Consider the following 13,055-nt stretch of genomic DNA (forward strand, 5'->3'; position numbering starts at 1 on the left):
CACAGACAGAACATTTTGCTAGAAGGTTCTGGTAACTTTTGTTTCCGGGGGGGGGCTGGTACAACTCAAGGTGTCGTGAAAAAATCAACGGCCTCCTCCCCAAATTGAACACCCTCCCCCCTCATAGAATTAACCAAAAATAATGTTTACGACCACAACTAATAATAACTGTAGCAACCCTTTGTTTATAAGTGTGGATATCTACTTTGCCTCTTCAGGATGCTTTTGCGGCCCAGCCGATGCCACGCAGGGCTACGGGCCAGAAGGTTGAGGGTTCGCCGACCACCACAGAAGAGCTCACTCTTACTGCATGTTTATTACACTACGATCAGAGCCAGTTGCAGACAATGATCAGCTCGGGGGAAATCAGATGTTCAACATTTTGATGCCATATTTATAATTGTGTAAAATATATGGAACAAATTTTCTACCAACAGATTTCTGAGCCAATGCACCACAAAACCAATAAACAAAGCATATTAACTTCGGGCACTTCAATGTCATGGGTTGTGTTTTCAACACCACAATAAGTTGTCTGTCAATCTGGACTAACAGAAAATACATCACTCCCGACCTTGTAGGCTTAGCCAGTATAGAAGGCTTGGCTTGACAATCTCTGAATGTCCTTAAACGTTCTGGTGTTTTGTTCCAGATGTCTCTTTCCATTAATCAATTGGCCGCTGCACAGTTTGGATTGATTGATTTCTTTTATTTAAGTGACTGGGATTGCACAATAAAGTCTGGGACTTATTTCCATTGTGATCCCTATTTGTTTTACATAAATACATATACAATTACAGAGATAAGAGACAAAAAAACTGCTCAACCTCCAGATGAGTATGAGCGGGAATTTAAGTACAATTCTTATAAGCTTTTTTAGTTGGAATCCTATTCTTAACCATGATGTGCAGGCACAATCAAAGTGACAGTGGACTAGCACACTGGCTTGGCGTGTCTATAGCTCGGTTTCCATCCAGTTGGCGACAGATTTTAATGTGCATATTCTAAAATCTTCATGAAGACAATATGCCATTTCAGAGTGTACTTTTGGAAAAGTTGGCGCCGGACAACATGACAGGGAAGATTTTAATTTACCAGACATTTGAGAAATGTTATGGGCATCCATATGCATTCAGATCCAACCTGGTGTAGCCAGCTTAATAAGAACACTATTCCTTGTGTTTCAATGTGTAATATAACTTTTTAGCCTATTTTTATTTTTTTGGTTACTTTCCTAAAACAATAATTGTCCACCTTACGGTTCAGCTGTCAGTGATTTGATCACTAAATGTATCAGGACATTACTTGCCAGGGCCTATAGGTTTCGGTGTCCACCACAGGAGGTTGGTGGCACCTTAATTGGGGACGACAGGCTCATGGTAATGGCTGGAGTGGAATAGTATCAAATCCACCAAACACATGGTTTCCAGGTTCCATTCCATTTACTCCGTTCCAGACATTATAATGAGCTGTTCTCCCCTCAGCAGCCTCCACTGGTGTATACTGTGTGATATTCCTATGTTTCTATATATATAGATAGATAGATAGATAGATAGATAGATGCAGGCTACAATGCCATCAGACATTTCTTTATGTCAGACGGCTACTAAGTCTGCTATGGGCAGCGTAGCCTAGTGGTTAGAGTGTTAGACTAGTAACGGTTGCAAGTTCAAATCCCCGAGCTAACAAGGTACAAATCTGTCGTTCTGCCCCTTGAAACCCACTGTTTCTAGGCTGTCGTTGAAAATATGAATTTGTTCTTAACTGACTTGCCTAGTTAAATAAAATATAGATAAAGACATACAGAAGGAGGGTAATTGGCTAATTTTCTATCTGACTATTTTGTATAAAGATAACCATTATTGTTAGATTATAGGAGTAACTCTGTTAGGTCTGAAACAGTCTTCCTCAGCTCAAATTAATCTGTCAGTCAGTTGAACACCGGTGTGCACTGCCTTCTTATCATAAACCTACAGTAGCCAAAGCCTAATAATAGCCATACCATACCAAACCATCACAAATGTTTCTTAACTTTTTTATGATATAACAAAAGTAAGCCAAGCCATTGTTTATCGGGAAAATATGAGCAGAAGAGCAAATGTAAACCCTCCCTTGTGCCCCCCCAAAACACGCAACCCTCTCCAAAGCCAAAAAATAAGTTTCACAACCCTCCCCTATTTTGGACCAGCCCCTTCCCCCACAGTACATTTCCATCTGGTCGTTACCTCTCACTACCTGTGAAGATTTCTTTGGGGGATTTCAATGAATCTGCACACTAGAGTGAAGTTTTATATATTTTTTTTAAAGATAAAAATACTCAATGGCTCACGCAGAACCGATTTCTTAACCACATGTTGAATGAGTTCGTCTCAGATAATTAGCAGATGCGCTTATCCATAGCGATAGGAAACGAGGAAACGAACCCACAACTCCGGCTTTGCAAACGCCACGCTCTATCAAGTGAACCACACCGGACATTTGCTCTTTAATGGCACCCGCACCAACAGTCACGCAATAAATGTCTCCCACGCTCTTTCCCCTAAAAAAAAAACGGGTGTCAGTAATGGGATGTTTGGACCTGCAGCCTGATGTCAACTAATGCATTTTTCCATCGACTTCTACACGGGCATTTGACTAATGTTTATGAATGTACTTTAGGCCCCCATAGGGCATTGTTCATTTTATGATTTGTTTTCTTCAATTCCAATAGCCTAATTAGCGTCAACCATATAACTGTATTACAGTTAGAAAATTTATATAGGCCTAAATAGTACATTTGCTTGAAAATGACTTGTAATGACCAGGTAGATGAACCACCACCACCATTGGCCTACTAATCACACTTTAAGCTCATTTTCATCGAGCCGAGTTGGCTACATCACGTTCAGAGACGCAGTCTCGTGCGCAACTCGAGAGATCAAAAGGGACAAGTGAACCAGTTGCTTTGCTAGAATAACTCAAGGGACAAATAGTCAATCGGAGTGGGTGAGTATTTATAGTCTTGTGCATTAATGAGGCTCCGTCTCTGGGCTCTCTGACTCAGAGCGCGCGGAGAATGGGCGCCTCACAGCCCTGGGTACGGTTGGAGTGCATAAAAACAGACCGGACAACTTTTACCTTTCAACCGACTGATTCCGAGATGGCTCCTCGTGCATTCTGCGCTGGAAAAGCCTAACAGGTAGGACTGTCTGTTTTTGGCGCACACATAATACAGGTTTGATTCATGTTGGGATTGTTATGGTCACCTGCCAAGTCTTGTTCTAATGCTTAAACGTTTTACATCCAGGATTGTTTTTGTGTTTGTTTATTCTAGCCCAGCCTAATTGATGCATGACTTTCAATGATTTTTAAAAACTTTATGCCGACTATTACCAATTTTCATTTGTATGTGTTCCATTTGGGTATGCATGTTGGCTTGATATACTCCCCACACGTGATTGTTGTTTAGGTATCAGGGACTGACCCCTTTTCAACGTCTTTTCCACGTTGGTTCTACGTAATTGCCGTGAAATGAAGTATTAACAACGTTGATTCAACAAGTGTGTGCCCAGTGGTTCACGAGAGGCGTATCGGAAGGTGTCGTCTGCCTTTCACGTAAAATGGAACAGATTTTCTCATTCACAAAAATTGAAGGAAAGGCAGCGTGACAACATTTCAATTGACATAATATGTATATTAACTGTAATATGTTATAATGAATTTCTCAGAGGTGTGCATATTTCTAACAGGCATGAGGATGTCTTAATAAACAACAGGAAAAATTGTTCAGATAAACATAAATTATTTCAAGAACTGCAGGTGGGAGGTAGCATCCCCAAATTGATTTGTACAGTCAAACTGATTTGATAGTTGAACATTTCCAGTGATACTGACTGATTAGGAGTCAATCATTGTGATATAGGCTGTCATAATAATGTGTAATGCCTTTATTTTTGATAACCAGATAACATATGTCTATTAGCAATGTATTATTGGATAAATGCTTTTGATGCCTACTGCTCTGTCAATCCAGTCATTCTTCTCAGGTCAAAACCTTTATGTAAACCTGTGATTGCAGTGTGTGTGGGCCGTCTGATGGAGGTCGGTGTTATTGCTACATGTCCAAGTACATTGGCACCTTAACCTGAGACAACAACAGGACAAACATGCACTGCTCTGTTCCCAAGCGTGTATTTGTGCGCTTGTGTGTGTGCGTGAATCCATGGGTGTGTGTGCATGTGTGTGAAAGAGACACACACTCTGCCAAAATATGTCTTTCTTTTTCTCGAACACACGCAGACCCACGCTGCATTGCTGTATTTTCATTCCACATTTCTCATGATAGAGGTGTTTATTATCAGAGAACAGGAAGTGTGCAGCCCCAGTCACCATGAGCACTCTGAGTCACCTTGTCTACATGCTGATGGAAGATCTCCCTCCAGGTAGACTCTGGTTGGGTCTGTTCAATCTCAGTATATGATCAGGAACTAGACCATAGACATAATTAAGTGATAAGGCGGTGTTTGGAGGATATATTTGCATGGGTCTTGTTAGGCTCAAGACGAAGTCGAGGGCTCGCAAACCGTGCCAATATATCCTCCAAACACCTGCTTTATTACAGCTGTAGAGACTAGCATACGCAAATATGAGTCTGGAACAGCAAGGCTAGTATGGTGAGGATGGGGAGTAATGGGAGCTCTGTGGGACAACAAAACTTGAGGAGAAGAGGGAAGGGAGAGAAGGGAAGAGGAGGGGAGGTGAAAGGAGAAGATGAGAGGAGGAAACAATACGAGGGGAGGGGAGGAAACAATACGAGGGGAGAGGAGGGAACAATACGAGGGGAGAGGAGGGAACAATACGAGGGGAGGGGAGGAAACAATACGAGGGGAGGTGAGGAAACAATACGAGGGAAGGTGAGGAAACAATACGAGGGGAGAGGAGGGAACAATACGAGGGGAGAGGAAGGGAGGTTAGAATATGAGGGGAGAGGAGGGGAGGTTAGAATATGAGGGGAAAGGAGGGGAGGTTAGAATATGAGGGGAAAGGAGGGGAGGTTAGAATACGAGGGGAGAGGAGGAAATAATACGAGGGGAGAGGAGGAAATAATACGAGGGGAGAGGAGGAAAGAATACGAGGCGAGAGGAGAAATAATACGAGGGGAGAGGAGGAAACAATACGAGGGGAGAGGGGAGGTTATAATATGAGGGGAGAGGAGGAAACAATACGAGGGGAGAGGGGAGGTTAGAATATGAGGGGAGAGGAGGAAACAATACGAGGGGAGAGGGGAGGTTAGAATATGAGGGGAGAGGAGGAAACAATACGAGGGGAGAGGGGAGGTTAGAATATGAGGGGAGAGGAGGAAACAATACGAGGGTAGAGGAGCGGAGGTTAGAATACGAGGGGAGAGGAGATAAGAATATGAGGGAAGAGGAGGAAACAATAAGAGGGGAGAGGAGGAAACAATAAGAGGGGAGAGGAGGAAACAATAAGAGGGGAGAGGAGGAAACAATACGAGGGGAGAGGAGGAAACAATACGAGGGGAGAGGAGGAAACAATACGAGGGGAGAGGAGGAAACAATACGAGGGGAGAGGAGGAAACAATATGAGGGGAGAGGAGGAAACAATACGAGGGGAGAGGAGGAAACAATACGAGGGGAGAGGAGGAAACAATACGAGGGGAGAGGAGGAAACAATACGAGGGGAGAGGAGGAAACAATACGAGGGGAGAGGAGGAAACAATACGAGGGGAGAGGAGGAAACAATAAGAGGGGAGAGGAGGAAACAATAAGAGGGGAGAGGAGGAAACAATACGAGGGGAGAGGAGGAAACGATACGAGGGGAGAGGAGGAAACGATACGAGGGGAGAGGAGGAAACGATACGAGGGGAGAGGAGAAAACGATACGAGGGGAGAGGAGGTAAGAATACGAGGGGAGAGGAGGTAAGAATATGAGGGGAGGGGAGGAAACGATACGAGGGGAGAGGAGGAAACAATACGAGAGGAGAGGAGGAAACGATACGAGGGGAGAGGAGGGGAGGAAACAATACGAGGGGAGAGGAGGAAACAATACAAGGGGAGGGGAGTAAACAATACGAGGGGAGAGGAGAGGAGGAAACAATACGAGGGGAGAGGAGGGGAGGTTAGAATACGAGGGGAGAGGAGGGGAGGAAACAATACGAGGGTAGAGGAGCGGAGGTTAGAATACGAGGGGAGAGGAGGAAAGAATACGAGGGGAGAGGAGGAAAGAATACGAGGGGAGAGGAGGAAACAATACAAGGGGAGGGGAGTAAACAATTCGAGGGGAGAGGAGGAAACAATACGAGGGGAGGTGAGGAAACAATACGAGGGGAGAGGAGGAAACAATACGAGGGGAGGTGAGGAAACAATACGAGGGGAGGTGAGGAAACAATACGAGGGGAGTAAACAATACGAGGGGAGTAAACAATACGAGGGGAGAGGAGGCAACAATACGAGGGGAGGGGAGGAAACGATACGAGGGGAGTAAACAATACGAGGGTAGAGGAGGAAACAATACGAGGGGAGGGGAGTAAACAACTCGAGCGGAGAGGAGGAAACAATACGAGGGGAGAGGAGGAAACAATACGAAGGGAGAGGAGGAAACAATACGAGGGGAGGGGAGGAAACAATACGAGGGGAGAGGAGGAAACAATACGAGGGGAGAGGAGGGGAAGTTAGAATACGAGGGGAGAGGAGGAAACAATACGAGGGGAGAGGAGTAAACAATACGAGGGGAGAGGAGGCAACAATACGAGGGGAGAGGAGGCAACAATACGAGGGGAGGGGAGGAAACGATACGAGGGGAGGGGAGTAAACAACTCGAGCGGAGAGGAGGAAACAATACGAGGGGAGAGGAGGAAACAATACGAGGGGAGAGGAGGAAACAATACGAGGGGAGAGGAGAGGAGGAAACAATACGAGGGGAGAGGAGGGGAGGTTAGAATACGAGGGGAGAGGAGGGGAGGAAACAATACGAGGGTAGAGGAGCGGAGGTTAGAATACGAGGGGAGAGGAGGAAAGAATACGAGGGGAGAGGAGGAAACAATACGAGGGGAGAGGAGGAAACAATACGAGGGGAGAGGAGGAAACAATACGAGGGGAGAGGAGGAAACAATATGAGGGGAGCGGAGGAAACAATACGAGGGGAGAGGAGGGGAGGTTAGAATATGACGGGAGAGGAGGAAACAATATGAGGGGAGAGGAGGGGAGGTTAGAATACGAGGGGAGGAAACAATACGAGGGTAGAGGAGCGGAGGTTAGAATACGAGGGGAGAGGAGGAAAGAATACAAGGGGAGAGGAGGAAAGAATACAAGGGGAGAGGAGGAAACAATACGAGGGGAGAGGAGGAAACAATACGAGGGGAGAGGAGGAAACAATACGAGGGGAGAGGAGTGGAGGTTAGAATACGAGGGGAGAGGAGGTAAGAATATGAGGGGAGAGGAGGAAACAATAGGAGGGGAGAGGAGGGGAGGAAGGAAGGAATACGCGCAGAGAGGAGGGTAAAATATGAGTGGAGAGGAGGGAGGAATATGAGGGGAAAGGAGGAAGGAATATGAGGGGAGAGGAGGATTGAAGGGGCATCACCAGGAAGGAGACAAGTTGTAAGTTTCCAACTTCCAATCCACTCTCTTTCTTCTGCCCTTGTGCACACCCCCTGCTGATCTGAAATGTCTGGATAGGTTAAATGAATATAGCTGAAAGGTTTTTATAGGTTAACTTAATCTACTTACCACTGGGCCAGGTACAAAAAAGGTACTTCATGCTTGGAGTGTGTATTTGGACTCCACAGGTGTAGGCATTACCATTTTGCTGAGAGAGAGAGTGAGAGAGAGAGAGACACCGCCATCTAGGGCGTGATTAGCTCTCTCTGATGGTGAGGATTTACCGTAACAGGCCAAAGGCAATAAGACATGACTGTTGGGGATGAGTGGGAAATCATCATTTTTTTTAAATTAAAAAGTGAATAGTTTCAATAAAATGAGATTTATGATGGTGCCAACCAACTGTGTCTGCTGCAGTGGTTCAGCAGAAAACAATAACTTAACCTCTTAACCTCTACCAGCCATCATCAAATACACATCTCCGACATTAAGCTGTTAAACTGCCGGAAATATAAAGTGAATAACAACAGTAACGTTTTATTGTAAAGACTGAGAACTCATTTATTTTGTCATTAAGACGATAAGATTTATTTCTGCTGGGAGTCTGAGATTACGTCCCTCTGACAATGGCCTGTCATTCTCTGGAGGATATTGTGTTTTGTGTTTGCTGCGATGGCCTCATTGTGTAGGTGACACTATCATATGTGATGGCTTTATATCAGATGTGAGAGAGGGATAGTATGTTCTGAATGGGGAATGGTTGCCATATATTTGTGCAGGGTGGCATTTTTTGAGATGAAGGCAGCTCTGCAGAGTGGGCACAAAGTTATAACATCTCATTTTAAACCAGACCCTAATCACACTGCTAACCCTAATGCCTGACCTTAAATTAAGCCCATTTTTACGATATAGCCAATTTTGGCTTTGCAGCTGGCCTATTTAGTGGAAATCGCTCAGTTCTGCCTCCAGGACAAGACTTATGACAACAAACGTCAACCTTATGAGTATTCAATATCGAATATACACTCAGTGACCACTTTACCAGGTACAGTCCTTTGCCTCCAGAACAGCCTGAATTCTCGGGGCATGGAAACGTTGCTGAATTGGTATCAAGGGACCTAATGTGTGCCAGGAAACATTCCCCACACCATTACTCCACTGCCAACAGCCTGTACCGTTGACATCAGGTAAGATGGGGCCAAGGACTCATGCTGCTTACGCCAAATCCTGACTCAGCATGACGCAACAGGAACTAGGATTCCTTGGACCAGGTGCTGTTTTTCCATTCCTCAATTGTCCAGTGTTGGTGATCTTGTGCCCATTGGAGCCACTTCTTTTAGTTTTTAGCTGATAGGAGTGGAACCCGGTGTGGTCGTCTGCTGCAGTAGGACTGATGAGTTGTACGTTCCCAGATGCCGTTCTGAACACCACTGTTGTATTGTGCCATTATTTGTCTGTTTGTGGCTCGCCTGTTAGCTTGCATGATTCTTTCCAATCTCCTTAAACCTCTCTCGTCAACCAGCCCACAGGACTGCTACTGGCTGGATGTTTTTTTGTTTGTCGCACCATTCTCAGGAAACACTAGACACTGTCATGCATGAAAATCCCAGGAGGCCGCAGTTTCTGAGATACTGGATCTGGCGCGCCTGGCACCAACGGTCATACCACGCTCGAAGTCGCTTAGGTTACTTGTTTTGCCCATTCTAACGTTCAGTCAAACAGTAACTGAATTCCTCGATGCCTGTCTGCCTGCTTTATATAGCAAGCCACGGCCACGTCTGTAGGAACAACCCTTTTCGTGAACGGGGTGGTGTACCTAATAAACTGGCCTCTGAGGGTAGATCTTGATCATGGCGATGTATCAGATTAGATGGTGATGTGACTCAGGGTTTCCCTATGGGGTGTCACGAATCCCGCTTCCTGAGTCTGTGTTTGCCTGTGTTTCTGTCCTGGAGTGTGTTTCCGGTGACCTGGAACGCACCCTGTCTGGTTGCCGGGCGAATTAGCTTGTTGGGAAATCGATGTTCACCCGCACCTGTATCCCATCAGTAATTTGCACACCTGTCCTGATCATCACCTCTCCCATTCAAAAGCTCTGACCTGACATCCATTCCCTGCCGGATCGTTAGCCATGAACAGTATGTTGTGCCCACGAACCAGCCTCCAGTTTATAGAGTTTGTTTTGTTTTGTTTTATTGTTTTGTACGTCTTGCTTGCCTTTAACTTACCGTCGTTTGTTTTGTCTACAGCCATTAACCCGGAACCCATACCCCATCCCTGTCTGCTCGTCGCCAGTGTGTTGTTATCCATTGGATCTGCCTATCCACTCCCATCAACCCACCTCCGCTGCCCGCTCCTCCACCCGGAACTATCTACCTCCACGTTCTCATTGATTAATAAATACTCACCATCTTTATACTCACCTTGTCCTGGTCTGCTTTTGGGTCCAATTCTGGTAAACCCTGACAGAACGATCCGGCCAGTGATGAACCCAGCGTACCTGAACTCCGTTTGCCATACAATTACCCAGCAGGAGAAGATGTTGGGACAACACAACACGGCGCTACACAAGATAGCGGGTTCAATCCGGAACTTATCGGATAGATTAACGAGTATCCAGGATCAGCTCAGGTTGCCGGCGGATCATCCACCACCTGTTTCACCCATATCACCTGCCGATTCGGGAGCGGGTTCCTTCTGTGAGCCCAAGGTTCCGACACCGGAGAAGTACGAGGAAGATCTGGGAGGATGCAGTTCATTTCTTTTACAGTGTGGGTTAGTTTTTGATCTGCAGCCCTACTCTTACGCCACAGATAAGGCTAGGATAGCTTTTGTTATTGAGCTGCTGCGTGGTAGAGCTCTGGAATGGGCTTCAGCTGTTTGGGAACGACGGGACACATGCATGACGTCATACCAGGGTTTCACGGCAGAGATGAGAAAGCTTTTTGACCATCCAGTCCGAGGTAAGGACGCAGCTAAACGTTTGTTCTCTCTTTGCCAAGGAGCTCGCAGTGTGGCAGACTTTGTGATAGAATTCAGGACATTGGCTGTGTAGAGTGGTTGGAATGAGGAATCACTACAAGCGTTTTTTTTACCAGGGGTTGTCGGAGCAACTCAAGGACGAGCTGATCTCCTATCCAGAGCCTAGTGACCTAGATAGTTTGGTCACCTTAGCTATTCGGGTAGATAATAGAGTCCGAGAGAGAAGGCGGGAGAAGCAGTGGGGTCCATCTAATCAATCTGAGACTCGGTTACCATTCTGGTCAGGAAGTGGACCAGAATGGGTTGATCATTTTCCCTCACACGGGATTAGTGGAGGAGTCCTACCGCCAGATCCTGAACCTATGCAAGTGGGGCGGCACGGGTTAACTAAGGACGAGCGCCAACGTAGACGTGAGACCAACAGCTGCCTCTACTGTGGTAGCTCGGGACATTACATCTCTGTTTGTCCTCAGCGCCCGTTAAACTGCTCGGCTCGTTAAGTTTGGGAGGTTTGTTAGCGAGCCAGTTTCAACCTCTCAAGAGTCCTGTCAGACCTCGTTTTCCTGCTACCCTCATAAATAAGAATCAGAGTTTAGCGATTAACGCTTTCATCGATTCAGGTGCCGATGACAGCTTCATTGATGCCGACTTAGTGGAACAGCTGGAGCTTTCAAAGGAGCAATTAGCGGAAGCCATTGAAGCAACCACTCTGAACGGCAGTAGTCTGGCACGGATCACTATGAGGACTGAACCGGTTAAGATGTTGTTGTCGGGGAATCATTCAGAGGTTATTTCTTTTTTCATTTTGCCTTCCCCCCATGTTCCTCTGGTTCTTGGATACCCCTGGCTAAGAGAACACAATCCTTTGTTCGATTGGGTGACTGGTAAGGTAACTAGTTGGAGCATTGAGTGCCATGCTAACTGCCTCAGGACTGCCTGTTCTCATGCTGTCCCCAGTCGGGTCAGTGAGTCTGCTCCTCCTGATTTGTCCCTGGTTCCTGAAACATATCACGAGTTGGGTGAGGTGTTCAGTAAGCAGAAAGCTCAGTCACTTCCTCCCCACCGACCTTATGATTGTACAATTAAGCTGTTCCCTGGAGCTGCCTTTCCCAAGGGACGGTTATACAGTATTTCTCGACCTGAGCGGGAAGCCCTGGAGACCTACATAAAGGAGTCTCTTGCTGCAGGTCTCATTCGTCCCTCGTCATCACCCCTGGGAGCTGGATTTTTTTTTGTGAGTAAGAAAGATGGCTCTCTTCGACCTTGTATTGATTATCGGGGGTTGAATGATATTACGGTCAAGAACAAGTACCCCTTGCCCTGGATAAGCTCCGCTTTCGATTCTTTACAGAGTGCTACTGTGTTTACGAAGCTTGATCTACGCAATGCTTATCATCTGGTTCGGATCAAAGAGGGGGACGAGTGGTTGACTGGATTCAATACACCTATGGGACATTTCGAGTACCAGGTGATGCCGTTTGGACTTTCCAACGCTCCAGCAGTGTTCCAAAGTTTGGTGAATGACGTGCTGAGGGATATGATCGGTCTGTTTGTGTTCGTTTACCTGGATGACATCCGGATTTTCTCCAAGGAGCTTTCCAGCCACATCCAGCATGTTAAGCAGGTCCTGCAGCGGTTATTGGAGAACCGTCTGTTTGTGAAGGCAGAGAAGTGTGATTTTCACGCCCACACTACATCCTTCCTCGGGTACATCATCTCCAGGGGTGAGATCAAGATGGACCAAGAGAAGGTTCGGGCGGTTCGGGATTGGGCCCGGCCCGGTACGAGATTGCAGCTCCAGAGATTCCTGGGATTTGCGAACTTCTATCGGAAGTTTATCCGTGATTACAGCCGGGTGGCCACCCCTTTAACTGCTCTGACGTCTTGCACCAGAATTTTCTGTTGGACTCCTGAGGCAGACCGAGCATTTCTGAACTTGAAGAGCCGATTCACCAACGCGCCGATTCTCTCTCAACCTGACACTTCCCGTCAGTTTGTTGTTGAGGTGGACGCGTCTGATGTGGGGGTGGGCGCCATCCTGTCCCAGCGTAGCTCCACTGACGGTAAACTCCATCCCTGCGCCTTCTACTCTTGTCGTCTTTCACCAGCTGAGAGAAACTACGATGTAGGTAACCGGGAGCTTCTCGCTGTGATGCTTGCCTTGGAGGAGTGGCGTCACTGGTTGGAGGGAGTGGAGCAACCGTTTGTGGTCTGGACTGACCACAAGAAACTGGCTTACGTGCAATCGGCTAAACGTCTCAACTCCCGTCAGGCCAGGTGGGCTTTGTTTTTTGGACGCTTCAATTTTTCCCTGACGTTCCGACCTGGGTCGAAGAACGGCAAGGCGGATGCCTTGTCCCGGATGTTCTTCAAGACGGATGAGAGTGGGGCCAAGACTGAGACGATTCTTCTCCAGAACCTTGTCTTGGGAGCCGTTACATGGAGGATTGAGGAGGATGTGATGGCGGCCCTTCG

This window comes from Oncorhynchus masou, chromosome 28 (genome assembly GCF_036934945.1).
Source record: "Oncorhynchus masou masou isolate Uvic2021 chromosome 28, UVic_Omas_1.1, whole genome shotgun sequence".
NCBI lineage: Eukaryota > Metazoa > Chordata > Actinopteri > Salmoniformes > Salmonidae > Oncorhynchus > Oncorhynchus masou.